The following is a 27,798-nucleotide window of genomic DNA, read 5'->3' as shown; positions in this document are numbered from 1 at the left end:
ATAAACTCACATGCACACATAGTCCCCCCCCTTCCCCTATCCACATGCCACTGTGCACCCACACCCAAATTCGTGCTTAGAAAAAAAACAAGTAGCAGTAAGATGATCATCCAACTGTGTGCAAGTAGGATTTTTTTTCATGAATCATTAGCTATTTTCCCAGAACACATCTACTGAAAAAGTACTGCTTTATGAATGCAGAAGGCATCCTACATTTGGGATAATGAAGTACATTCATTCCATGCTTGAACCTTTCAGAGGTCCAGACATTTCACACACTCCCTCTAACCATGATTTTTCTGTGGTATCCAAAATCATCTGGGAAACAACAGTATGACAAAACCAGCCTTCAGGAAAATATACCAAAAATTTCCATAGAAGGAAAAATGAATAAAATAGGGGTACCAAGAGACGTCACCACAGTACTTTCAAATCAACAAATTGAGCATTGCTTTCATGTTTTCTGTGTAATTCTGGGAGTTCTGGTTTATGTCAATTTTGGAAGAGAAGGTATAAAAACAGTATGAGGTAATACACTCTATATAAACCTAATTAAAGTGTCATTATTTACACTTCCCATCAGAAGAAACATCAGTTTTTTTCAAAAGGAAGCTATTTTACAGAATTGCATGACCTCCAACCCCAAAAATTTAGGGGGAAATATTGCATTTTGATTTTCATATTATCGTTACATATATAGAATAAAAACAGACACAATTAATTTTGAAAGTTAAAACATATTTAATTGAATATTATAGAAAACATTTAAAATATCCTGAAAATGACTGCATTCTTTTTTTCTCAGACTACTCTTCATTTTGCATGAAGTTTTCAATTCAAGTTTACAACATTTTCTTAAATAAGGGAAATTCCCAACTACTTTGTAGAGTGATCATGAACTAATCAAGAGTGTTCAGTATCTTATTGTGACCTTTCCAGATAAGATTTCACAGTCTCCAAAAGGCTTCAGAAGATCAGCTCTAAGCCAGCACATTGATATTTCAGCCTCACTAGATTACAGAGGATTTTACCCTTTTTGCTGGCTGAAGTGCAGGCAGGAGCAGTTGGAGAAGGCAATTAACAGCTCAGGAGTTGAAGGAAATTGGGCAGAAGCTGAATGGCAGTGCCTGACATCAGCCATAGTGGACAGCAGCCATTGCTTCATCACTTTGTTTGGACCAGCAAGCAGCAGGATCTTTCTGCCCAGTAGCCCATAGAAGTCAGGAAAGGAGTCTTTAGTGTTCCCAGAGCAGATGAAGACAACATTCACATGCAACTGCAGAATTAAAAGCTTTTCTACAGCACTCTCTGGTCCTCCCTGCCACAGGTGCACATAGCTTCTTTTGTCTTGCCGTTGCACCTGGGCAAATCTCTTGCTTTGTAAACAGTTTTCAGTATTGTAGGCATTACGGATGAAGGGAAAGATGAGACAAATATCAGAATGTACCTTTGTGAGAGGCCTTAGCTGCCGTGTCTTCTTATTTTAGTTTCTAGATGAGGTCTGTAACTTTTCTGCCAAAACAATACTTTCTCAAATTAATCTGAACTGGGCAGGGAACTTTTTTTCCATTTGAATTTCTTTTCTTTCATCCTGCAAGAGGATCACTGTCCTAGTCCATTCCAATCTATAGCATACCCACAAGTACAGTGAGGATCAAAAGTTCATACACTCTATTATTTTTTAAACCCCTCTTCAAAAATATCTCCTTCAACTTCCACTTGCAGCTGAGAAACTCAGACCAAAAAATCTGGCCATTTCTCTCTAATCAACATCCATTAAATCAGATGCTTAAGCATACACAGGTGCCCATACATAACAGCGTCAGATTAACACTGATGGTACACACCTGAGTGCTCTGAAAAGCCATAACACTACAACTCGCAGTTTACTGGCAGGTAGGACCTTACCACCAGGGTAGGCATCTGGGTGCTTTCAGAGTGCCAAAACTGCAATTTTAAATCCATTCTTCAAAAAGCTATTTCCATCACAGATGTTGAAGCACAGTTTCTCCAAATAAATTTTATTAATAGCCATTGGGGTAAAACCCAGTCATGCAGGGATGGTTGTGCTTGCAGGGCAATCCCACTTGTGGGACCTGTGTGCTTTGAGGATACCCCAAGGTTTCAAGTGTTCCTGCCTCCTCTGCTTTTGCTGCAGAGCTCCATGAATACCAAAAGCACATCTCTCACAAGTCCTGGACCTATATGTTGTTTTCTCTCAGCGTAAAGAGCTAAACCCTCTGCCTTTTTTGCTCTAGGATACCCTAATCTTTTGTTTTTATTATTAATGTCCCTGGAAGGACATTTCCCACAGACAGCAGGTGGACAAGAAGTCAGGGCTCTCCCAGCCGGGGCAGCAGGAGGCAAGACACTAGATCTGTAGCCTGATGGGCAGAACACACCACTTGAAGGAGGAAATCTGCTTTCAGAAATCATCCCAGGACAATTTTCTTTTTATTCAATGACTGTTTAATGTAAAATGCATTAAAAGCTCAGGAGAAAAATGTGAAAACATATGGAGTGAAGATGTTTAGGCAAATTGATAAATACATCCCTACCTCCCTGGAAAGTCTTACAAAATTCTTCAAAGCTCCTTGGATTTAAATATCCCTTCCGCTTTCATTGTCCCCTATTTTGTTCTAAAGTGCTTTGGGGAATATGACTGCTCAGAATATTCTATTTTATAAGGTTTTCGGTATCCCCTGAGTTCCACTTATTTTAAGAATTGTCAAGTTATCAAGGCCATAGATATAATCCTAGTGTTTACAGAAAACCTAAACTTTTAACTGGCATATCTTAACACTCTAAGGGGAGTTCAGTTGCAGCTGATCTTTCTCCTGCTCTTTTTCAGTCATAAAAGTTTGCTATTTTCTCCCTTGCTGATTGGTTGGTAAAATGGAAAGATAAACATAAAACAAAGGCAAAGACATAAATTAAATTAATACTTCTGGAAACTGATTTATTTCAAAGTACTTTTAATATTTACACGATTCAATGCAATTTCATGTACAGTAACCACTCAAACCAACTGACTCATCTTGATGTCCACATGCTTTCTTTAAAACCAGAAAACTTCTTTTTAATGTTTAGAACATAAAATTTTTCTGGAACAGATGCCTTATTTGAGCAAAGTGACACATTTCTCTAATATTTAAAATAATGTTTCAGTTTAATCAAGATGCAAGTAACAGTCAGTGACTAGGAAAAGTTATCGTGACCATGTTTTTGCCCTGTATCAATGAGATGACTGTGAAACATTTTGATAAAAAGTGTTTGATAACAAGGCCTGGCTGAACAATATGTTTTGCTTTCTTAGTTATTAGTTTGATTATTAGCTCTGTTCAAAAGAGTTGTCAGTACAAAGTAATGAGTTGAGGCCTGTAATCGTGGGCTAATATCATCTTTTCAAGGATTCACTTGTAATTATGTCTAACTTTTATAACCTACATCTTATCCCTTCTGCTTTTAAACTTTGTGACAAGCTGTCTATTCTAATAGCTAAAAAACTCCAGCCCCCTGTGAAAAACTTAGTGCTTTTAAGTTGGTTTTTGCTTTTCTATTTTCCAGCAGCAGCACATCTGCCCCTGAGAGGTTTTAAGTGTCTTTGTAACTGATATGAGAGGAACCTCAAAAAGATTTATTTGCTTTGGCTCAGTTAAAGGCTTTGGTTTCTAGCGCTTGTTCAAACCTCCTGGAACTGCAAAAATAGATGGAGAATCTCAAAATGTTCCACTGTGTTTTTGTCACCTCCCTGTATTCAGTAGGAAATTTCACAAGAGCCTTCGTTATAGTAAACTGACATTTCTGTTAACAGTTTTACATCTTAAACATAGACTTAGCTGCAGACTTACACTGACCAACTTAGCTGTAATCATCACAAGAGATGGAAACATAGATGGAGGCCATAACAAGCACCCCTATCCCACGTCTGCTCCTTTGGGAGTCTAATCCAAGAACCCAGGATTTCCATTGTGACAGTGATTTTTTTTTCCTCAAATTTCTTGATCCTTATCACCAATGTAGTTGAGAATTGAGTCCCTAGTGTTTACTATCCAGATGTTTTCTAGGGATTTAAAATTACAGTTTAGAATATATTTTTCTTTTGGCATCAGGTTTTCCCACTCAAATGACAAAATCATCACAGTTTTTGCAAAGAGAAACAACTAAAGCCCTATGTGCTGGAGAAAACACATGAAGAAGGGTCAGCACAACAGTGTCATGAGGTTGCACCACATATGCCACTTAGTCACAAGAATGTAGACATCTTGTGATGTCTAGACACAAAATATCTAAGCTGCTAGACCATCTATGTTGACTAAGGGAATAGCTAGGCATGTAGGTAAGGCACATATATATATATATAATCTATGGGCCCATATATATGTGTGTGTGTATATATATGTGTACATATATATATACACATATATGTGTCTGTGTATATATATATATGTATACATATATGAGTCCATAGATTATGAGGATATCCTAAGCATTGCTGTTTGGCAGTAGTCCATCCCTGTACCCTGACCTGTGCTGCCTGCTCCCCAGATGGCTGATGCCAACTGCGCAGTTGCCCAGCTCAGCCTCTGTCACCTCAAAGTCAACAAATTAATTGTTGCATCTTGAAAAGGCATGAAAATTCTATACAGTTGTTTAATGTCTCAGAGCCGAGCATCAGATCTAATAAAACCTTAGTCTAGAGCAATGTAATTCTATTAGTCCTTAGCAAATGGAGAAAACAATAGCTCTTTTTCATGCATCTTTAGTTTCCAAATCCTAATATCTATGCAAATGTTATATGTCTCTGTAGGTTTTTTTTTCTGTATAGAATGTTAAAGTAGAAAATAGGAAGTCAAGAGTATCTAAAGATTTCTAAAGGTGGATGGCACAGACCAGTGCCAGAGAAATTTGGGAAGCTTTACACCACGCAAGGAAACAAATTTTTTTTCTAAATTACACCCATATTTAGGATCACTGTTGTTGGAAACTCAGAGTTATATTCTCTGGTTTTACCTGCCCCTGCATACCCATATCCAGAAATTGTACTGGCAAGGCCCACACTTAACTGCCAATGATGCATCTCACAGTAATAATGAGGCTGAAGTTACCTGGGAAAGTGGCTTAGATCATCTAGATAGCTGAGGTGGAACACTGTGGTGCACATTGGCAAAACAGTATAACAAAGGGAAGATAAAGAAGAGTTCTTGCAAGAACACCTACACTTATATTTATTGAAATCTAACTGATTTATATCTAACAGATTTCACTTATCCCTCCAGGTATCTGGCTTGATTTCCACAAGGTCCAAATGCTTACACCTCCACTGTATCTTCCATTTTAAATAGTAACACAAATGCTATCATTTATTTTATAATCACTAGTACCCATTTTCTTAGACTTCTAAAATGTAGTGTTATTCAGGCTTGTTTCTACTCTCATTCACATCAGCCTTAGGCATATTTACATAGATAATTTAGGATGATACATTAAGGCACACACAAAATGGAGCAAATAAATGAGGGGTTTGGACTGTTACTGACTATAACTCCTGAAGATAAGCTTTTTCCTTTTACCCATTTCAAAGACAGATCTTGATTTGCTATGGCAAATGTGCATGGCCCAGCTTGCTGAAATCTGGAATTAGGTCCAAAACAGAATTTAAATAGTTTGGCTCATATTAGCTCACTGCAAAAAAAAAACTTAATGCAAACAAAGGCCACAGGTAAACTGTAAACTTTCAACACAGTGCAGAACAGCTCCAATCCTGGTATTATTTCCTAACACTAAGTAACTAGAGTTCTTAAAAGAGCTCAACACACAAGTCACGTATAACAAATGAGGTGATTTTCTTAGCAGATGTTTATTTTTGTCATTTATAGAAATACCAACAGAAAGTCTTATATCACCAGGTGAGTCAGCAGCAGTGAGATGTGTCATCATAGGAACTGCAGGGTATCTCCTTGTTTGGCTTCATTATCTAGTCATTGTTGCTAAGGGGAATTGAAGAAAAAAATCTTCTTAGAGGGCAGGAAAACCCCATTACATCCCAGGATGATGAAGAAAGGAAACTACACCTTGTGTCATTGAGGCAAAACAGCCACCAAAGTACATACTGTGAAATGACACAGAGGGATTTCTCTGTAAGAAAACCTATGCTGCTGGCTACTGACAGTGATTAACTGTGTCACACACAGGAAGCAAGGATAACACATTCCCTCTTTAAAACAACTTGGTTATTTTAAGTATATCAGATCCTTTTCCTGTTTACCTCCAGGGTAGCAACAGCAGTCACAAAAGATAGCTACAACCCTTATTATGCTGGATTTTTCCCTTCCTCCGAGTAGTAAGAAACTTCCCAGAATTTACTAAAAGCTACATGTTAGTATTGTGAATGGCAGTTCTAGGATGATAAAAAAGGAAGTATTTCTCTGCTTATTTTACCATATATGGATGCCCCTTGAAATCTGTGGGGTTGAAGTTCTGTTGTGAAATCAAAGAATCTTTTCTCAGGAAGGCTCATACGCCTGCCCCGGCTTCACTAAAGTCAGCATAGCTTGTCTGAGCAGAACTCATTTTAGGACTTCAAAGCATAATTCGAGACCTGTGGTTCAATTTCCATTTGGCACTGGCTAGATGTGGTGACAAGACTAGTCTATGGTTTCTGATCTTATTTCCTTTCTTGCCCTAAAATCACTCAAATAAGTGTCTTCACAGTTCACATAAGAGCAGGCTTCATTTTAGTAATTTTCAATTCAGAAGGGAAGAGAGGAAAGGAGATGGTATGGTTCAAAAGTTGAAGATGAAATTAAAGATATTTAAACTGTAATTATATACAAACATTTAACAAGGAAAACTTGTCACCACTGAAGCAACTAATCCCTCATCTTTTTTTGTGTTTGAACATGGCTTATATCTGTCTCTAAGAAATATACAATCATTCCCAAGCTTTCAAACTGCAATACAGATCACACCAATGTGCAAGCCATGCCAAAGCCAGGAGCTGCCGTTGCTGAAAGTAACACTCAGTAGTGACATTAGGCATAGGAACACAATAAAAAACAATTGCACAGACACACAGAGAGGAAAATTTAGTCTACCTTTCCTCAGAAGAAAGTGTTACCCCCTGGAATGGGAGGTCCAAGGTGATTCATGCAGCCCAAAAAAATTTACCAAGTTGAGAATCTATAATGTAAACTCTAAGGCATCTTTAGAAGGTCTGTCAGCAGGATATTCAGTAGGTCTTACTCAGTCACGAGTCAGAAGAAACTCCCATGGAGGGGTATGCTAAATTTGCTGAATAGAAATGACTAAGAGAATAAACTCACAGGTCTCTTTTCATATCCCACTTCCATTAAAGGCAAATGAACCACATGCTACAGAATTAAAATTTCTCTTCTTTTTGTGACTGATGGATGACTCTTGGAGTGGAGGCTTAGACTTTATACCCCACTACAGAATCTGGCAATGAGGCATCTGAAATCTCTTTATCTACTTGAGCTTTATTCTGACCTTCAAAATTTGACAAGGGATGAGCCATGAGATTCTACCACCACCAATTCTACTCTCCCCAGTTGCCATTGGAAAAAAACACTAATGATTTCTGTATTTCCAACTTTTTTCTTGACCAGAGGCTGTAATTGCAAGTGGCTTAACATTTCATTAATCATTCTAATTAAAAAAACATATCTGAGCATAGAGCAAGATCTGGACTTCAGTGTCAGGCTAAAACCTTTGCTCTGGTTGCCATGACCTGAATGCTATCAGAATCAAAATATACTGAACTGATCTCTCTCAAAATATTCTAAAAGTAGATCAAATCTCTGATTTTCAGAAGAAAAAAAGCCCTCAGAATGGAGATCCTATTAAAAAAAAAAAAGAGAGAGGAAAAAAAAGAAAGATATTTATCACAAATACTAACTTGAGATTGCAAGAGTATTCAGAGAAGTCTCTCACATAAGTACCTGAGAAACATTTCATTAATTTTTCTCAGGAGCTGTTATTTTGAAACCAAGTACACAAAGATAACCCTAAGTTACCACTTCTGTATTTAGGTGCATGTGCTGGCTTCTAACGTGTTCTATACAACTGTATGTACAAACATATTTTAATACATTTAGTTCCCATGACCTCTTGTATCATCAATAAAGGAATAAATTCATAGAATTTCCTCATATTCCCCGCCCCCCCCAAAAAAAAGGAATGGAAACTTTGATCTAGGATGAAGCAGAAGAATATTCTGAGCATCAATTAATATTTTGTTTTTGTTCAGTGTTCAATACCTAAAACTAAGTATTTTAAGGAGACAATTATGATTTCACAATAAAAAATATTATAACTTTCTCTTCCAAATGATATATTGGTGGAAAATCATAATACTCCTCTGTCTTACAGGAAATGCTCACTGAAATTCTCCTTTTTTCACCAATATGCAGTGTGTATTTATTTCTTTGTCAGTGATGTAGAAAGGGTGGCACTACTTATCAAAGAAATAGATGAAACATTCAGAAGCCCTGAATATGAGGGAAGTGGAGGGCCAGGCCCTGATTTCTTCTATGTGGTGACCAAGGGAGCAGCGTGAAGTTGTCTTAGGGGAGATTTAAGTTGGATATTAAGAAAAGGTTCTTTCCCCAGAGGGTGGGCACCGGAACAGGGTCTCCAGGGAAGCTGGCACAGCACCAGCCTGACAGAGTTCAAGAAGCATTAGGATTGTCAGGAGTTGGGCTTGATAACCCTTATGGGTCCCTTCCAAATAATGATATTTTATGATTCCATGACTCTGTGAACATAAAGGGATAAATATTGCAATACTGAAAAGTTGTTTTTCCTTCTTTTCATTCATAGTCTGTGGGAACAAGATTACTATATATTCACACCTTGTCTAGGAAATGGAACACAGTTCTTTTCATATATTACAAATCTTTTCCATGAAACTTTGGACTAGGCTCCAGAAAAATTCAAATTTTGAGTGCTTTCCACTCAGTAAGCACCCCTTATGCATGTCTCAAGTATCCACACAGGCTGACAAAAATAATCTTCACTGACCAAGTACAACTATCTAAAGCAGGAAAAGACTAAACACTCCCATTTAAGAGAAATTTACTCCACAAACTGCTAGAAAAATGAGATGCCCTAACAAGATGGTGTGGTTGTACCAGAAGACTGGGATGTCCTGAGAGACACGTGTAGGTGACAGCACAGAGTCACCACAGGAAGTCAGGCGGCATGAGGAGGACCCAACCCAGAGGAGGACTTGGGGGATATGAGGAGGCTTCAGCTCTGGCCTTTTGTGAAGAAACACTCTCACACGTGTTTGAATACTGCATCATTTCAGCAGAGAGGGAAAGGCTTCCAAGCTGCACAATTATGCTATTGTAATCACAAAGCGCAGGCCAAATTAGACAGAGCAGCTCTGTTTTCCTGAATCTGATTTTATAAGCTACATTCTAGCAGTGCTCCATTATGCTGCTATGCAGAAGTGTCTGGCATTGTTTCCATCACAAACAAATCTTTATGTCCTAAATTCATGCTGGACGGAAACTTGGCTTCCATGGCACAAGCCTAAGAATTACATTTGTTTGTTTAAACAAATTTGAGGGAAAACATACTTGGCCATCTTTGAGTTATATGATGACAAGATGATTTAGATCTCCCATAGAAGATATAATTCTTTTTTTCTCCTCACGCCAAACAATGGTGCTTTCTTATAGCTGGACAGTTGCTGGCTAGAAGTACAAACCTATCGAGAAAAGTCAGCTCTCAGCTGTATTGATTAGGACAGCAGATGCTGAGCACCTCACAGGATGTGGTTCTTCCTTTGGAAAAGTGAAGACAAAGGTTTATCTCCTACATTTATAAGACTGCATTTTTATTTCACTGGTGCTGCTCTGTGTAAAGCTAAATTGGAATTGATGTATTTCCACTGTATTGTGTAGTATTGGAACTATTTTATCTTCCCTAAACAGTGCCTATTTACAAACCACTATTATAATAATACATCCTTGAAAGGAAACATCCTAAGAAAGATAAAATTGAAATATGTAAGAAATGCAACCAAAACACAATTTTTCATTTTTACCGATCAAATGATAACTTATGCTTATGCAAAGTAGAATCAAAAGAAAATGAGGATGATCTGCATCCAGCATAAAAAAATCAGATCTTTAAGTCATTGGAGAGATACATACAATTTTTTACTGATGTAGTTATAGAATAAAATGTCTTATGTCACTTAGTTAAGCAAATTGTCCCTCAGAGAAAAAATTGTAATCTAAATGTATTCATAATTTTCTGTGTATAGAGCAGAAGTTGTATAATTTTGGGTTATCTACATGATTTCATATATTAATTCAATCCCACTAATAAGTGGCACTGAAGTATCATGAAGGAATAGACAAAATTATAAATCATTAATAAAGCTTTCTCTGAAACAAGAGTCAAAAGCAACCTTAGTAAATGTTTCATTTTCATTCCACCTTTATTATGTCCTTTAATTTTTATCACCTTCATTTTATCTTCATTCAGTTGTGATCTTGACTCTACAAGGCTGTATCAAAGAGAAGGATAAACAGGTCCTTCACAGAACAAACACATACATATTCTCAGAGAAGCACACTAGATGATTCTAGGAACAGATCCCTTTGAATATATTTTAGACCTTCTTCTTTTGAATGTCTTAAACTGACATGTACCTTTAAAAGCCATTGAGTGAGTCTGAAGACAATAAAAGCATATTTAGACAATAGAAGCAATAATTAAAAATTTATAAAATATAAAATTTCATGAAAAGCTGGAGCTCTTCTCCTTTACTGAAATCAAGTCTCTAGTGTGCAGGTATAAGCAGGAGAACCATGCAGTTCTTGATCACCTGGGCCTCGACTTCTCACTTGGGAAGATTCTCACAAACCACTCTTTATAACTCAGCAAGGCCTACCAGCTAATTACCTTTTTCAAATTATCTCTTAATCTTTAATTTCCAGTACTAAATATTTGTTCTTGGCAGACTCAGAGGAACTCAGAAACCCAGATTAAACAAACCATTATATGCATAGACACCTGCTGCACAATGGCATACCATTCACACAGAGTCAAGCCTCAACAAATTACTTTGTTTGCTCATTTTTGCGTTTAAGCAAGTGTTTTTCATCTAGAATAAATTCTGAGCAGTTTCCACTATGGAGTTATTTGTTCTTAATATCATCATTCACTACAACAGTGGCCATAAGTGGATTTTCCATCCTGTCTAGATTGTAGTTTACTACATCAAAGTAGTTATCCAGTACTCCCATGTATGCACGTTTGTTTACAACTTCCATACCAAATGATTCTTTCCAAACTGAAGTGAAGGTCTTTGCTGAAGACAAACCAAACAATGAGTTAGAAGAAATATACTGGTAGTTACTGAAACTCTCACAGTTGGAGGATCTTCAAGACAGACATGCAATTGCTTTTGGATAGAAGAAGGAAATTAAGAAGCTGGATGGTGAGCTAAGAAACTGACATTAGCTGAGAAAGAACCTTGCAAGATGTTTGCAAAAGTTTACCGAACTTTCCCAAGTCACTAAGGATCACCTGGACCGCCCACTAGGCTTACAAACATTTGTCTAAATTCGCTGAGTCCTCCACATTTCTCTGACTTTGGGATACATACCACACTCTTCCCCTTGCAAAAGCAGCACCTCTCCTTCTCACCAGCTTATGGTGCAAAAGCAACTTGTAGTCAACTGCTTCCCAGTGCTACAACCTTAACAAGTATTGAGAAGCATGTTTTACTCATCAACTCAAAACATTGAGTCTCATACTTCCTCCCTGGGACTTTTTTATATTCCACTATTTTTTATGGCTTGCTTCTACTATGAAATGCCACAGATCCACAGACCTTCTCTTCAAGAACCAGTTTTTAGTTGACTTCTCTGAATTTCTACCATTAACAACCATCCCTTTCAGAAGTTTTTTTTTCCCCACTAGTCTCCTCTTGATTTTTTCCTCAAAAATTTGACAGGGTGAGCAATTGATTTTTATCTTCTTTAAAAACTTCTCTTATTATCCATTGCAATATCTGATTCTGTAGTGTATGCACTGCGTGTTGCTTCTTTCTAAGAAGGGAAGTCAAAATTGATACAGTTGACATTCAGCTCTATAAATAAAAGCCAATTTCCCTTTGTTAAATGAAGTAAATATGTATATTAAATCTTTCACCACTAGCTAAAATAATTCATTATAGTTTCCTACTGAAGGGAAATGAGGAACGTGATCTCTATGTGAAAGCATGACAAAGCAACACCTGTGGACTTGCCATGATCAGACACGATATTTGTGAGTAAACTAAGGGCAAAATGCGAGGTAGTTTCCAATCATACTGAAAATAGCTCAGAGCATCTTGCATTGATCTTCCCCCATGTTTCTGACAGTGCCACATGTTAAAAAAATAGTTTTTAAGTTAAATTTGAAACAGGGAAAGGATATCTTAATAAGAAGCACGTGTGTGCACACTCATTTGCAGACACACACACATTTTCTTGACACAAACTGTCACTTGAATATTGGTTTCAATATTCAGCATCTCAGTTCTATGCAAACATTTACAGAAAAACAGAATGCATGAAATCCCGGGATTCAGTAAAATCCCAGGCAAAACTCCCACTGAGCTTCAGCTATCCTCATTCTTGCACTCAACCTCAAGTCAATGTGTCTTTTTGTTTATGTTCTTGTTCCAATGCTTTCCTTTAATGATATTAACAAAGGAGAAATAACTTGTCAGCACAGCTCTACAGAAACTGGCAGGTTCTGTTTCAAGCCATTTATGCAAGCTTCTTCTTTGGTTTGATTAGACTATTCTTGCTTCAGCATTTGGACCCAGATCAAGAAAGAAATTTCAAATTCTGCCCACAGAATGTTCATGTGCAGCATCTGAATTGGGATGAGGTTATTCTGCCTTCATTTTCATGCCTTGAGGTTTGTTGCTAGCTTTAGAACCAGAAATCTGCAGCAAAACCTAGCTCCTTTCACCTAGCTTAAGGACTAAGTTGCCTAACATCAGGAGCTACTTACACTGGTGAATACATGCCAAAAGCTATCACACAGTGGTATCTGATATGGAGCATTTATTTCTTGTTTTAAGCCTAAGGAAATATTATGATAACAAAATGTCGTCACCCCTGGAAAGTATTGACTTTTACATGATGACCACAGGGTCCATTTTTGGACCAGCTTGTCTGAAATTCATTACACTAACCAAAGATTGGTGGGTTGGGATTTTTTTATGTTGTGTTCTAAGAAACTGGAATTATAAAAGCTTCATGCCATGTGAGATTGGACAATAGAACCTCTGAGAAGCTCCTCTTAACTGTGCAACTGTAGCCCAGACTAAGAGAGAGTAGCATTTACAGCAATGTTGATTTGTGGGTCCTCGAAAATCAGTGGTCACTGCTATAAAAGAGCTTATGTGTCCTTCTAAAAAACACTTCAAGTTGGAACCAGTGAAGCTCTGAAGCTTAAAGTGAGGACCCAGAACTCAGCTGGCATGTCCATTTTATTAGTCCTGCCTATGTATCCTGAAGATGATCCCAAAGGTCTGCCAAAAGCACCAAGGTAACAACAAATACATTTTTTGATAATTTCTTGTTATTCTTATTTCCTTGTCATTCTCAGTATCTAATTTGTGTTCTACTTACAGCTGTTTCTCTCTGATTGATCTTCCTCCCTATGTCACCGTGCTAATCAAATACAGCGCTGTCCTCCCAGTGACACTATTTGTCAATTCAGGTGCATATGATGCTTGCAGGCAGTTATGATGCAGCATCACCTTACACATTTCAAACAAGAGCTCCTGTAGTGTCACCCCACCTAGTAGTTATGCAAAGGCCATCCCCATCAATTTAAATGGAAAATCCACAGCATTGATTCACTTATGCAATCATGTATATGCAAAGGGCAGAGAAGTCTGGCACCCTGAAGAAGACTGTTACTGACTTGGGCATGCAGGACCTGGTTAGTGAATGTTCCCACAGACTTGTAACTACAACATAACCCCATTCTGTTTGACTTTTTCCCCCCTTGGTTCCATTTTCCAAATCAAATTTTAAAGGCTTGGATCTGACCTTCTCACCCTGAGAAACAGTGAAAGAGCTCAAGCAGGAATACCTGGCCAGTCACACTATTAAAACAAAAACAATTACTGCCTTATTTAACAAAACAAGCCACAATCTCAAAATGGTAGAGGCCGCCTATTTTGTTAAGGTCTTAATAGCATATTTTATGACTCCCTGAGGAATAATTCTCCTTATTCAGAGAAACACTTATTAACCTTCATAATTTATTTGTGGCTTCACTAAACACGCACGTACTGTACTGTATGGCCATTAATCCTGGGAGCGAACTTAATAATGATGGGTTCAGTTTAGCTCAGATAACCACCCAGATTTCTGGATACCTTTTTGAATATATATCAACTGTTTGAGACTCACTAATACACTTTTTCCCCAAAGTCTCTTTTACATGGCACTCTGTTTCTAGTCAGCCCTCCCAGAAGGTCCCCAGTTTCCTCCCATCATGTTAGGTGAAATGTTCAACTATTTGTTAACTGGCACCACAACTTGCTTGTTTGTATTTCGGGGATAAAATCTTAGCTCTTAGCCAGAAGGTCCTAGAGAAATGCAGCCTATATTGCAGTCCTAGTCTTTGCCATCAAACACACATGCTGGCTCTCTCCCATAACACTTGTTTCAGTGTTCTTCCTCTGAGGAAGATGAGAATATGGAAATACAGAAGCTACCCCATCTGACTATTATAAATTTGGCATGTAGCTAATCTGTGCTTAACCTCATATAGCTTTTGTTACTTCTAGTTGGTTTTTTTTTTCCTACCTAATTAACCAGGCCTGTTTTGGTGCCTTGCATTTGATTCAGGGTGTTATGTGTGTTTCTCCTGTCCCTATCAGTGCAGGATTCTGAACCTGCTTAGGACTCTAAACACAAACATATTATTAAAAATAAGGATTTATCTACAAAGCATTCAAAAAAACCTTAAATTTCCCAGAAATATAGTCTTGTTACTAAAGAGAATAGATGCCCAAATATTGAGAAGTCAGTCTCTCTACTAATGCCTGCTGTAGTCTTTTTTTTGACTACTTCTTATTCTTTTGACTTATTCTGCCGCTTTTAGCTAGTTATTACAACTGAATATTAAGAACTCATCCTTAACATACTCCATCATTTTCATAAAATGAACAAACCCAATACTAATGATGTTATTCCCAGAATTTACTAGCGTAGTGATATTTCTGTAGAGCCTGTGCACAGAATAGCCATACCACGGCTATGTGAGCAATTACTGCTTGAACCAGAACTAACTTTACAGAAAGCTATAATATTTCTAGCCAAATCATGACTGCTGTAGCAAGGGCTAAAATAATTGCTCAAGAGTCTATAGACCATGTCCAAGCAGTTCATTCATTAACGGGTATAAACTGGCATAAGCGTGGCAGGCAGAATGGTGGTAAACAGAGCACATTTGATACATCTAGAAAGCACTATGCCATCTTAACACCCTCTGATACTTCAAAGTCTGGCTTTGATTGTGAATCTCTACTGTGTATTGTCAACTGCACTCTGAAATAAAACCATGGCCTGCAGGCAATTTCTTTATCAAATTATGGGTATGATAAGGGTGAGATAAAAGAATCACAAATCTGTATTTACAGTTGTTACAGCCAAAGAGACTTGAAGACATTGGATATTCAATTTCTACTAAAACAAAATCAATAATTTAGTGATCAAACAAAAACACACTAAAATACCTGGGCTTCAAGCCTATGATGATTAAAAAGAAAACTTTGAAAACTTGGTCAGATATAACCAATGTAACAAGCCTGAATAAATCTGCAGATGGGCTGAAATAGCAACACTGAAAGATCTTACTGAAAGAATGATTCTGCCCTGTTAACAATAGAACGAACACTTCACAGGACCTTATTAACACCACTACAATTTATGTATGAACTATTAGCTTACCCCTTAGGATGAACAGGGAAGGAGATAAGGATCTCTTGTTACTGTCATCTTTGTCTGTTTGGCTGTATAAAGGAGAGATAAGCAAGAGAAGCTTCTGACTGGCCTTGGGAAGAGAAGAAAGTTGGCTGGTCTGGCCAAATCAGGAAGTTACTTTCTTGTCCTGACAGCTTAACTCCTTGGCACTAGGCCACAAGATTCACTTAACTGCACAAGAAGAAAGACCCCAATGGGACCAAGCAAGGAGGGTACTGCTGTTGGAAGTGAAGCACTTGATTCTGTTTAAGGACCCAAAAAACAATGAGCTTGTCTGTAGTTTGTACCATCCAATATCAACTCTGTGAGAATGAGCAAGGCAAGATAAACACATGCTGTGTAACATGTTCAAATGCATTGGCTAACTTTCCTGCACACAATTAAATAGAAGCTCTGAAGTAAAAACACCTGCATAGCTTGCTCTAAAAACACTTGCATAGCTTCCTCATGGCAACAGGCAATTATCTGTGGTGGGGAGGGCCATATCATCTTTGCTCCCTAGCAAATGACCTCATCTTGCTGAACAGCACAAAATACATTACTGGATAGGGGGAAAACATTTGAGGATACCTCACTTGCAGAAAATGCAGGAAGATCCCCTGACATAAGTGTGATGGGTCACCACTACCAAGCAGACTTGCAAGGGACACTGCTCTGTATCTCACTGAATGCCAAAGCCAGGTGCCTTCAACTTGTTCAGAAGCTATTTAGACAGTTGGCTGCAAGAGCAATGGCTCAGAATCAGATTCAAGTCCTAGGAAATCCTGTTACTTCCAGAGAAACAAGAAAGGAGCTGTAACACTGCTGGCACAGCTGTATCCATTGTTCCTGACACATTGAATTAGGACCTTTTGGAGCACCATCAGAGAGCAGGGAGTATGCTAGTGCTTGTAACAGACTACACCAGCCAACGCCTAGAAATAAGCTTTTTTTTCTGCCTCATTGCTATAACTGTGCATCTCTAAAATACTCCTGTGTTGCCTTAATTACGTCCCTATTTGCAATTCAAGCCTTGTTAGGTAAAGCCTCCAAGAATAAAATAAACAGAGGAGGTGACTTTTTCCTCTATTTTCACCTGCACATTCAAAAAAAGTGAAAGCAGGATAACACAACTGTTTCCCTAGAAATATTAATTTTTAACTGCACATATGTTTTTAATTATTTTTAGTAATCTCTTCAAACATTTTAAAACCTCATCTTTATGCACTTAGAGATTAGGGGGGCATCATTCTCATTAGCAACTATGACTTTCCATTGGAAATGTAGACAAAATTATAAATACTGAGTAAAATGTGCAAATACTTGTTTTATTTATATCATGGTAATCACCGCAGTATTCCCAGTGCACCTAAATATAAATGGAACCCTATATTATAATTCCACAAGTTCCTTTCCTGTTTGTATTATACATACTAATAGCAAAAAAAAGTTTTCTAACTGAAAACTCTGTGCACCACTGTAATGCAAGCATTGACTACAATTAATTAGTAATGGCAAATTATTGTCATTTACAGAGATGCTATGCATATTTTTACATTGTATCTGCGAAGAATAAACAACAGGATAAGACCAAATGTTTTTCATTGATTTTTCATGGATTTTTCATGAATAGTGTTGACAGCAACCATAAGTTTTGTCAATAAATATATTAAAATGCAAGTCTCATTTAACACAACTCTCACCATCTGTCCTAATTCTAGGAGGACAGAAATGGTCCTTCACTGACTCGCCTTGCTGGCTACTGGTACAACAGGGTCATGAGCAATGCAGCCTAAGTAAATGGGGAAGACTGAAATTTCTATTTATTTACAGAGGATATCTTCCTTCCTCTGGTCTGCCTTCCTCCCTTCTTCACCCCCGCAGTCTAACCCTGCCCTGTCTGGTACGTGGGTATGGTATTTGTTTTCCAAACATAACAAATAGAAGTTAACATTCACCAACTGTGACTTATCTGACAGCTCAGCACTCTGTTTCAAGTCGTTCACTGTTGCAACTTGATTTCCACAAAGCCCTGCGTCATACTGGGGCACCCTGCCAGGTCATAGGCTGCTCCGTTTCTTCAAAATGGAAATTTGTTAAGTTTGCTGAGGTCTTTCCTCCTTCTTTTATGGTGTTTCATGTATTAATGGAAGGTTGTGTCAAATGGTATTTTTGCAGGGAATAGCAATTCATAATTCAGCAAAACGGTCCCTCCATTTTCAGTGTAAATTTTTGCTACGCCATTTGGCTTAGGAATTCACTCAGTTCCTCTCCTGTGAAGATGTTGCTTTCCTAGTATTCTTCCCTGTACTAGAGCAAAATCTTCCTATATGGCTTAGGTGTCAATTACTCCAGTCCAGAGGTAACATCCTCTCCTGCTCTCTAATCAGACTTGTTTCAGACATAGTAGGGCATGGATCCAGACTCCTGCTATGATCAATTACTTCCAGACCTTTAGCTGCAGCATAGGAACTCTTTTTTTCTTATTGTTTAAAATGCCAATATATTTTATAGGTTTTCCCTTTCCCCTTTTAGACTTTGGAATAGATCAAGGACTACTTAAGAGTCACAATGTAGCAATCCATAACAATGACAAAAACAAAAATTGATGAAGAAGTACCTTTTTGTTCTATATATGATTTTCCATTATGGAAAATGTTGTCTGCCAGTGTTTCTCTAAGACAGCTAGTGACAGCTTATTTTGTCAAATGTCTGCTTGTATTTGTAACTATTTCAGGAAGAATAGAAACTTCTTAATCCCTTAGTATAACACCTAAGTCATCATGAGCCAAACTCCATACTCTGGAGGCTTTTGCAATCTACACAGCAATGGTCAGTTCCTTTCTTTGCTACTTGCTCGCACATCCAATCTTCCTGCCCAATTACCTCCCACCAAAACCATGCCAGAACCTGCAGCTTGCAGGTGCACCCCCAGATGCCTAGATCTGATAGCAAGAGTACCACATGCAATCCAACTATGAGGCTGGATAAGTGGGCTACAGCCTTTTCTTGCTTTTAATGCCTCTGCAACACTCCAGAAATGCAAATCAACCTGAAAAACTTTTTATGTACCCGTTTTGCTCCAACACCTCAACGACTGCAGGTTACAGGGGACATATGCTGAAACAGTTCTGCAGGTTGCAGCTGACATAGGGTGAACCAATTCTATACCACATCCCTCTCATGATCTCCAAAGAATGCAGTGAACCAAGGAAAGGAACCAATGGATGAACCATCACTAAACTTCTTTCAGGAACATCCTCTAACAAGAATTTCATGGTATTTAGAGCTGCTCTTTGGAAATTGTTTCCTAAATGAAGGGCTTTCCCATGGATTGTAAGGCACCACAGAAAAGCAGAATAAAGCCCTAACTCCCTTCTCAGGTCTGTAAATGAAGATAAATCATTTCCTAATAGCATATTGCTGTGTTCTGTGCTATTTTCTGGTTATCGAATGGCTATTTTCTGTGCTATGGTGCAATGTTGATGAAGACTGGATAGCCTGAATAAGGAGCAGGAGCCTGTTCGTTATTTCTGTCTTTGTGCCCTACCTAACAATGGGGAGAAAAGGTTTCCTCTGTTGAAGTAGAATATGTCCCCAGTGCTGCTGTATACACCTTTCACATGGAGCTCCGTGTTATGAGGATGCAGTCACAATGATTGTCCTCCTTGTGTAACACAAATCTCCTTTCCTGTTGCTAGAGCACTGTCCTTGATGAGAGAAGAAAAACTAGGAATATTGTCCTATCCATAACTTCATTTCACCAATATCTCTTCCAAAACACCACCTCCTCCCCAGTGGAGTGATCATACTTGGTGTTACTCAGATACAAGGAATAGACGAACCAGCCCTGACTCACTTTATTCCTTGGTCCTTGCTTAGATAGAGGAGGACTGAACAAAACCTCAGTAAGGAGAAAAGGATGTGGCCTACGGTGATTAATTCTCTCCCACACCCTCAGTCAGTGAGGGTGGTGCCTCACCACATGTACCAAACCCTTCCGTCTCTCTCTAGGGCCGGAAGTCCTCACCCATCTCCTGAGGAAGCAGGGCACCCCCTGCTGACTCTGCACCTAAGAGACAGCAGGTTTTGCGTGTCCTCAAGACCAACTGAAAAAAAAACCCCAAACATATCACTGAAGTTCCAATACATAGTCTTAATTTTGTTCTTTTATATACATATTTCTTTTCAATTTTCAGAGAAAGATGCTTCTCACAACTCAAGTATTTTGTCACGTAGAAATAAATATGATTCTTCTTTGCCATACTCTCAGCATCTTTGGGGAAATTGCCCGAAATAACCAGTGTTGCAGCAAAGAAAAGCTGACTTTTATACGCTGCTGTTATGCTTTTCCAGTGCTGTTATAACTGAAAAATTGATCCAGATATTCTTCATAACAATGAGGATCATAATAGTAGTTGGTAGGGAGACGTTAAAAAAAGCACTTATTCCTTCTCTGTGAGGAAGTAATATAGGAGTTTGTCTGACTCAGGGTTCAAAATACTCCTAATTTCTGTATGTCATTATATCTTTTGCCCATGTGGGATGCTTCTGAAGCAAACAGTTAGTTTTGTTCATGTCTAATCTGGCCATGCACTCAAGTCCAACGTTTGCACATATTGTCTCATCAATTAAAGAAATTTTTGGAAGTATACAGCAAGGCCATTATGCCTTGGTATTGATTCAGGATACAGGAAAAGTGGAGGGCTTGTCTCTGTCTTTAAATTGCTTTGGAGCAGTTTAGCTTGAGGACAACCAGTTCACTTGTAAAATCTAAAATACTTCTCAGATGCCAGGTCTCCAATAAATTTTGGAAATCAAGATGAATATTTTAACACTTTCAGCATTTTACCTGACATGCTGTGGATACCAGACGAATTCTAAATACTTTCTTCTTGTGTTTAAGTTACTCCACATTTCTCATAGCAGAACCTTAAAGAACATCTTAGCAACAAGCAGAAAAGGTGAGTGACAATTACAGCCTGTAGGAAAAGAAAATGTGGGTATGAAAAAATTTCATAAATCTAATCCAATCTGGACAATCTTGATTATGAAGTATCACATTCTCTCTTTCAATATAATACGATGTAATTAATTTAAATTCATTGCATATTACTAAAATTGAAGGAAAACAGATTTGTTTTTACTTAGTTCATGACCTTCGGAAGAAGTGGCAGGCAACCCAGAGGGACTACAAGAATATTTTGACATTAGGCAGGGAGAAAATTACAAGGGCTAGAGCCCAACTAGAACTTAATCTGGCTTCTGCCATCAAAGACAACAAAAATGTTTCTATAATTATAACAGCAACACAAGGAGTGCTAGGGAGAATTTACATCCTTTACTGGATGCAGAGGGGTACATAGTGACAAAGGATGAGGAAAAGGCTGAGGTACTTAGTGCCTTCTTTGCCTCAGCAAGACCAGGTGTTTCCAGACCCCTGAGCAGGAAGAGAGATGTGGAGCAGAGTGAAGCCCACATCACCCCAGATAAAAGAGTCAGTGACTTGCTGTACCACTTAGATATGCACAAATCTATGGGTCTGGTTGGGATCCACCCAAGGGTACCATGCAAATTGGCAGAAGTGCTCACTGAGATGTGTTCCACCATTTAACAGCAGTTCTGACTAACTGGTGAGGTCCCAGATGACTGAAATTAGCAGATGTACTGCCCATCTACAAGAAAGGCCAGAAAGAGAATTCAGGGAATGACAGGCTTGTCAGCCTGACCTGAGTGACAGGGAAGGTTATGGAGCAGATCATCTTGATTGCCATCATACAGCACTTGCAGGACAGCAAGGAGATCCGGCCCAGCTAGCCCAGGTTTATGAAGGGCAGGTTCTGTTTTATGATCCTGGTCTCCTATGGCAAGAGGACCCAACTGGTATATGAGGAAAAGGCTGTGGTGCTGTCTACCTGTATTTTCATTAAGCCTTTGACATACTTTCCCACAACATTCTCTTAGAGAAATTGACTGTTCATGGCTTGGATTTTGTATTCTTCACTGGGTAAAACACTGACTGGATTTCAACACTGGCCACCCACCACTCTATTCACCAGGGAGTGGTGGTGAATGGAGTTACGTCCAATTGGTGGCTGGTCACTTGTGGTGTCCCCAGGGCTCAATATTGGAACCAGTCTTGTTTAATATCTTTATCAGTGAGATCAATGAGTGGATACAGGGTAACCCTCAGTCAGTTTGCAAGATAACACCAATCTGGGTGTGAGTGTTGGTCTGCTGGGAGGTAGGAAGGCTTCACAGAAGGATCTGACAGGCCTGCATCAACAGGCTGAAGCCAAGTGTATAAAGTTCAACAAGATGAAGGGCCTGGTTCTGCACCTGGGCCACAACAAGCCCACGTAGAGTTACAGGCTGGGGGCAGAGTGGCTGGAAATTTTCCCAGTGGAAAATGACCTGGGGATGTTGGTTGAAAGTAGCTGAACATGAGCCAGTGCGTGCCCAGATGGCCAAGAAGGCCAATGGCATTCTGGCCTGTATTAGAAATAATGTGGCCAGCGGGATCAGGGAAGTGATTGAACCTCTGTATGAACCACTGGTGAGCCACACCTTGAATACTGTGCTCAGGTTTAGGCCCCACACTCCGAGAAGTGTCTGAGGGAACTGAGATTGTTTGGCCTGGAAAAAAGACAGTCCAGGGGAGTTCTTTTCACTTTCTACAACTACCTGAAGGGAGCAAGATTGGAGTCATTCTTCCAAGTAACAAGTGTTAGGACAAGATGAAAAGGCTTCAGGTTGAGCCAGGGAAAGTTTAGAATCAACATTTATAAACATTTCTTCACTGAAAGGGTTATCAAGCTGTGGAACAGGCTGCCCAGAGAAGGAATTGAGTCACCGTCGTCCCTGGCAGGATTTAAAAGACATGCAGATGTGGTACTTAAAGATATAGCTTACTGGTGGACTTGGCAGAGTCAGATTTGCAGTTGGACTTGATGACCTCAGAGGTCTTTTCCAACCTAAATTATTTATGAGTCCATCATTTATGGGAAGATAATCACAAGCCTTATACTTTCTTTGTTGTATTCAGCATGCCTTACAAAGGCATTTAGAGTTGCCATTCTATTTCACAAGATACATTTTCCTCCTTGCTACATAAAAAATAGAAATACACAAAAGTTTTTAATATCAAATACAGTTTGATAGTTACTTGTTTTTAATATTTTCATTATTATTTGAGAATTTAAAGTTTTAAAGTAATAGAAGGTTCCAATATAATTGTTCATGATTTTCAATTCAATCTAAGTTTTGTTTTAGAATTCTATGCAAAATTGCAAAAAAACCTTGAGCAGAAAAAAATATCAAAGTTAAAGAATTAAGAGCTGTTTGAACTATGAAATATAGCAGATGGGAAAAAAGCCTCTTTCCTGATGATCAGTCAGACTGAGGGTTTGTCTGATCTTCTCTGCAAGACAATTCCACATTCTCCAGTTCAGAAAGTCTTGCATCTGGTTCTCACATACTTTCTTCTGGGCAATGTGTTCTGCCTCAGTTAGGAGGAGTAAAATTTTCATGGTGGTTTACACATCAAAATTTGGATTTGATTAACTGGTGTTGGTTCACTAACCACTCTCAGTACTTAAAGTGACATCAGAAGCTCACCAAGCATCAGGAGAGGACTTGAATGTCTAGGTTAACATGCACCACAGAAAGAGGCAGCAACATCTACAGACATTAAACACACCACTACGTGGTTACATTTACCTGATCCTCGGTGTAAGCATCATTTGTAAGATAAAACACATCCAGGTCAAATAATTTCCAATAACTCAGGGCTGGGTACTCCTGCCATCAGGTTATCATTGCCTGGGAGGAAGGAAGGTATGCTTCCCAGCCAGCTGTGAAACCTTTAGAAAGCAATGCTACCTGGCCATAGAAGCCAGAGGCAGGACCTACAGACTTTGCACAACTTTGATAAATAGAGTCCATATGTCTTCAGTGAATGGAAGGTGGAGACAGTGCTTTGGCCCACTCTTCAAAGCATTCCCCCTTTCTGACTAGAATTGCTTTGGTCTTGCCTGCATTCAACTTGAGCCAGCTGCTCTTCATCCAAGAGTTTATTTCCTGAAGGCATTCCAAAATCCTATGGCCAGTGTGAATATATTGTCAGATTAGACTATCCAATAGCCCCGTCTGCCCTCAAAAACCTCAGAACTGCTGAAGTATTAGTGCCTACAAGGCATAGCTGAGATTACAGCCCTTGCAGATTACACATAGGAAGGCAGACCTGGTCTGAAATAGCTTCCAGATGAAATTAATAAAGTAAAAGCAAAGGCCATGGGTATATAGGATTAGATAGATAGTATTATTAGATATACAGGGTACTCTAAGAGAAGGGTGGGAGCACCAGATGTATGTCACCATCCCACTATCTTATTTGCACTGTGAGATCCCTAGTACTTCTCCTCGATGAACTTTGTAAAAAAACAGGAAATTTACAGTTTCTGAGTCCTGAAAGTAACTCAGTCATAAAATCATTTTTGCCCTGTAGAAATATAGGGTTTTCCAAATTAGACCATTTTAGCAACTTAAATTATTTGCATCAAAAGTCTACTGACCTTCTGGTTTGTGTAAAAGCTGTTTTTATGAAAACATGGCAAGTATCTCTAAATATATTCAGCCAGCAATATTCCTTTAATCAGATTTTTTTCTCTTCTTCTCTAAGAAGAAATTCATTTGGCCCTTTCTTGAAAGGCTGTGTATTTTCAGATCAGAAGCAGCAATTTGATCAGACAGTCTGATTTCCCATCCTATGTGACAGAACTTAAAACCACCTTCAGAAATTTCTCTGTCAAACAAAATAACCCTTCTCAAGTCAGAAATTTTCTCCCAGATATTTGGCAAATTGGAAAAGCATTTTTGTGGTCCATATTAGGTCACTGAATCACTTCAGACAGAAAAAAAAAGTAATAACTAGCTCCAGTATTATAATTCTCACAGACTCACTGTACACAACAAATATTGCATCCTACTTGAATTTTTCACTCCATATTTTCCTGTGTCATAGAATTAAATGTTAACCATTCAACCGAAACTTTAATGAATGTTCTCAATTTGCACAGATCAATATTAATCATTATCATGTTCGACTTGTTGATTTTATGTTTTAACTCATCAAAACTGAGAATGAGAGGACTGTTAATGTCAAGTTCATGTATCAAAATCATTAAACCTTTCTAATATATGCCTGCTGCTGTTACATTTTTTCATGGGAATTTCTTACTTTGGTCAGTGTTTACCTATGGTGGCTGTCGTACTCTGGCTAAGAGGAAAAGGTTCTTGACATGGGAAATACAATGGTGGGTGGTAAAGAGACACTTCAAGGTCTTCCATGCATCAAGTCAGGCCTATCCATGAGACATTGATTTCATCTCACTTGACATCTTTCCAATTGACTTCCAAGTTGATCATCACAGTACCACAGATGTATGGACCCTTGCTAACATCCTTTTCCATATTTCCAGCCACAGAAGAACATAATATGGATCTCTTCCAGTAGCATTACAAATTGAACTGTGGTCCTGGAGCAGGCATGCAGACAGCTGAGCCGCAGAAAGCACTGTGCCTCCTCATGCCTCCCTCTGTTTTAGCTCCTGTTTATAAACACCAGCCCCTCATTTTATCAGAAAATAATCTGTTAAAAAATACTATACTACTTTAGGATTTTTACTATCCCTGAAAATAGTACAGTTATATGTGTGAAACAATAAAGCTTATTGAACTCTGTACATGCAGAAAAACTAACTTATCATCAATAATAGAGAGTTGACAGTTTTCATCTTTTACCTTTTTATTAAGATTTAGGTTTTCAAGCTTTTCTTTCCTTTACAAGTGAGGTATTGTCCTCTTTTCAGAGGTTTCCTATTATGCCATGAGTTCAAAAATTAACTGTTATAAAATTGGAAGAACTTACAACATTTATTATTTCTGCAACCTTGTGGATCACTCAACAAAATTTTAAGTCAGTGCCACGACAAACATAGTGTATGACCTTTACAGATGCCAATGATTTCTAGTAATATATTTGCCATGGAGGGAGAGGTTAGAAGCAGAATCAGTTTATGAATAAACAGTTTTCAAGACTTTATGATTAGCCAGTGTGCATGATAACACAGAACTACTAAATGCCTTCTATACCCCTACAACTGGATTTTTAAAACATGGAAATGGCTTTCTAAATAGATATATTTCCCTCATTACCACAGCCAGCTGGAGAGCCAGTGTGACTTTTGTTATGTCTAACAATGGCTTTTGGATGGTTTTCTGTTTCTCATTTATTTCCTATATATTTGGCTTAGAATATGCTCAATATTTTGGATGAGAAAACAACCAGGCAAGTCATTAACTTTATAGATCAAAATAAGTACTGTTATGGTGCTTCAGTGATATTAGCCCTCCCCTTGTTGACACTGTGCTGAGGTCACTGTTGGGACAATGGATGAGCCTCTTGATCAAAGCTGAGAACAAGACAAAAGAAACTCCACAAAGCAGCAACTGTCATGGCTACTGGGTACTGCTCAGGAACTTCATTATATTAAAAGAAATTGAGTAATAAACATAACTATTCCAAGAAAGAACACAGATCAGGAACAAGAACACTGTATCAGTGAACCCCCTAAAATATAATTCTGTGCAGAGACCAAAAAGATTAAGAATAAATAAGATTTTCTTTTTTTCTTCCTTCTCCTGCTCCATCACTCCCGTTCTTTGCCAACATTTCATAATATTTTTGGGGAAGGATAGGAGAATTCTCAATCTCTAGTTACATTAAATTCATATTTAGAGAACAGACTGAATGAAAATCCTACTTCTAAAGCACCTCAAACTTTGCAGGAAATATATACTTAGCTCCTGACTGTCATGGCTAAGTCCAAATCTCATAAAATGGAAAAGTTCAGAAAGGGACAGAAATTGTGGTTATTTGGTAAAGGAAACATTTGGTTAAGAACAGTGAAGGCATATATCTCTGTTCCAGAAATGCAACACAAGTCTGGTGTAACTGCACAGACTTTTGTAGGAGCAAACGAAGGCTAGACAGCACAAAGGCAGAATTTGGAACAGGAGGTTGGCAGCACTTACCCACATCTCAACACATTTTTCCACCAGGTCTTTCCAAGCAACAGTTTTACCTGATACTTTCCCGTCAAATAATAAAATTTTCAACATATGATTTTTCAGTTCTCTGTCTCAGTCCTTCTCTGCCTCCCCCTCCAGTGCTATTATCACTGGAAATAATATTAAAAGTTCAAGTCCTGAAAACACTTAATGCCATTATTAATTTTTACAGTTTAAGGAAATCCAAGATGACATATAGTAATTTTACTTATTCATGCAAGTGACACTAAGAATAGTTAAGCTGGCACAATACTCAAATAATTGTGAGCTCATATTCTCAAGAGCATGGAGCACTCAGCATTTTGCCAAAAGATCAAGAGAGACTCTCTCAATCACTCTCTGGTTTACACTGTAGTTGTTCCTTTTAGAAGCATATCAGCAGTTTCCTTTTTACTTTGCTATTAATGAATAAATGTGAACCTATATCCCGAGTTTCTGATGTAAAATATACTCCCCAACCTAGAGCAACCAAACATTGCATAAAGAGGACTACGTTCACAGTCAGACCTCCAGTTCACTGGAAAATACGTTATCCACAGCAGTGCAGTTGTGCCAGTTAGAGGCTTTGCAAATACTGTGAAGCAAGTACTCTGAGAAGTTGGGAAGAAAAGAGAAGTAGTTCATCATGCCTGTCTGAAACGCAGGCATA

The sequence above is a fragment of the Anomalospiza imberbis genome, chromosome 1 (assembly GCF_031753505.1).
Source record: "Anomalospiza imberbis isolate Cuckoo-Finch-1a 21T00152 chromosome 1, ASM3175350v1, whole genome shotgun sequence".
NCBI lineage: Eukaryota > Metazoa > Chordata > Aves > Passeriformes > Viduidae > Anomalospiza > Anomalospiza imberbis.
This window is presented reverse-complemented; position numbering follows the sequence as displayed.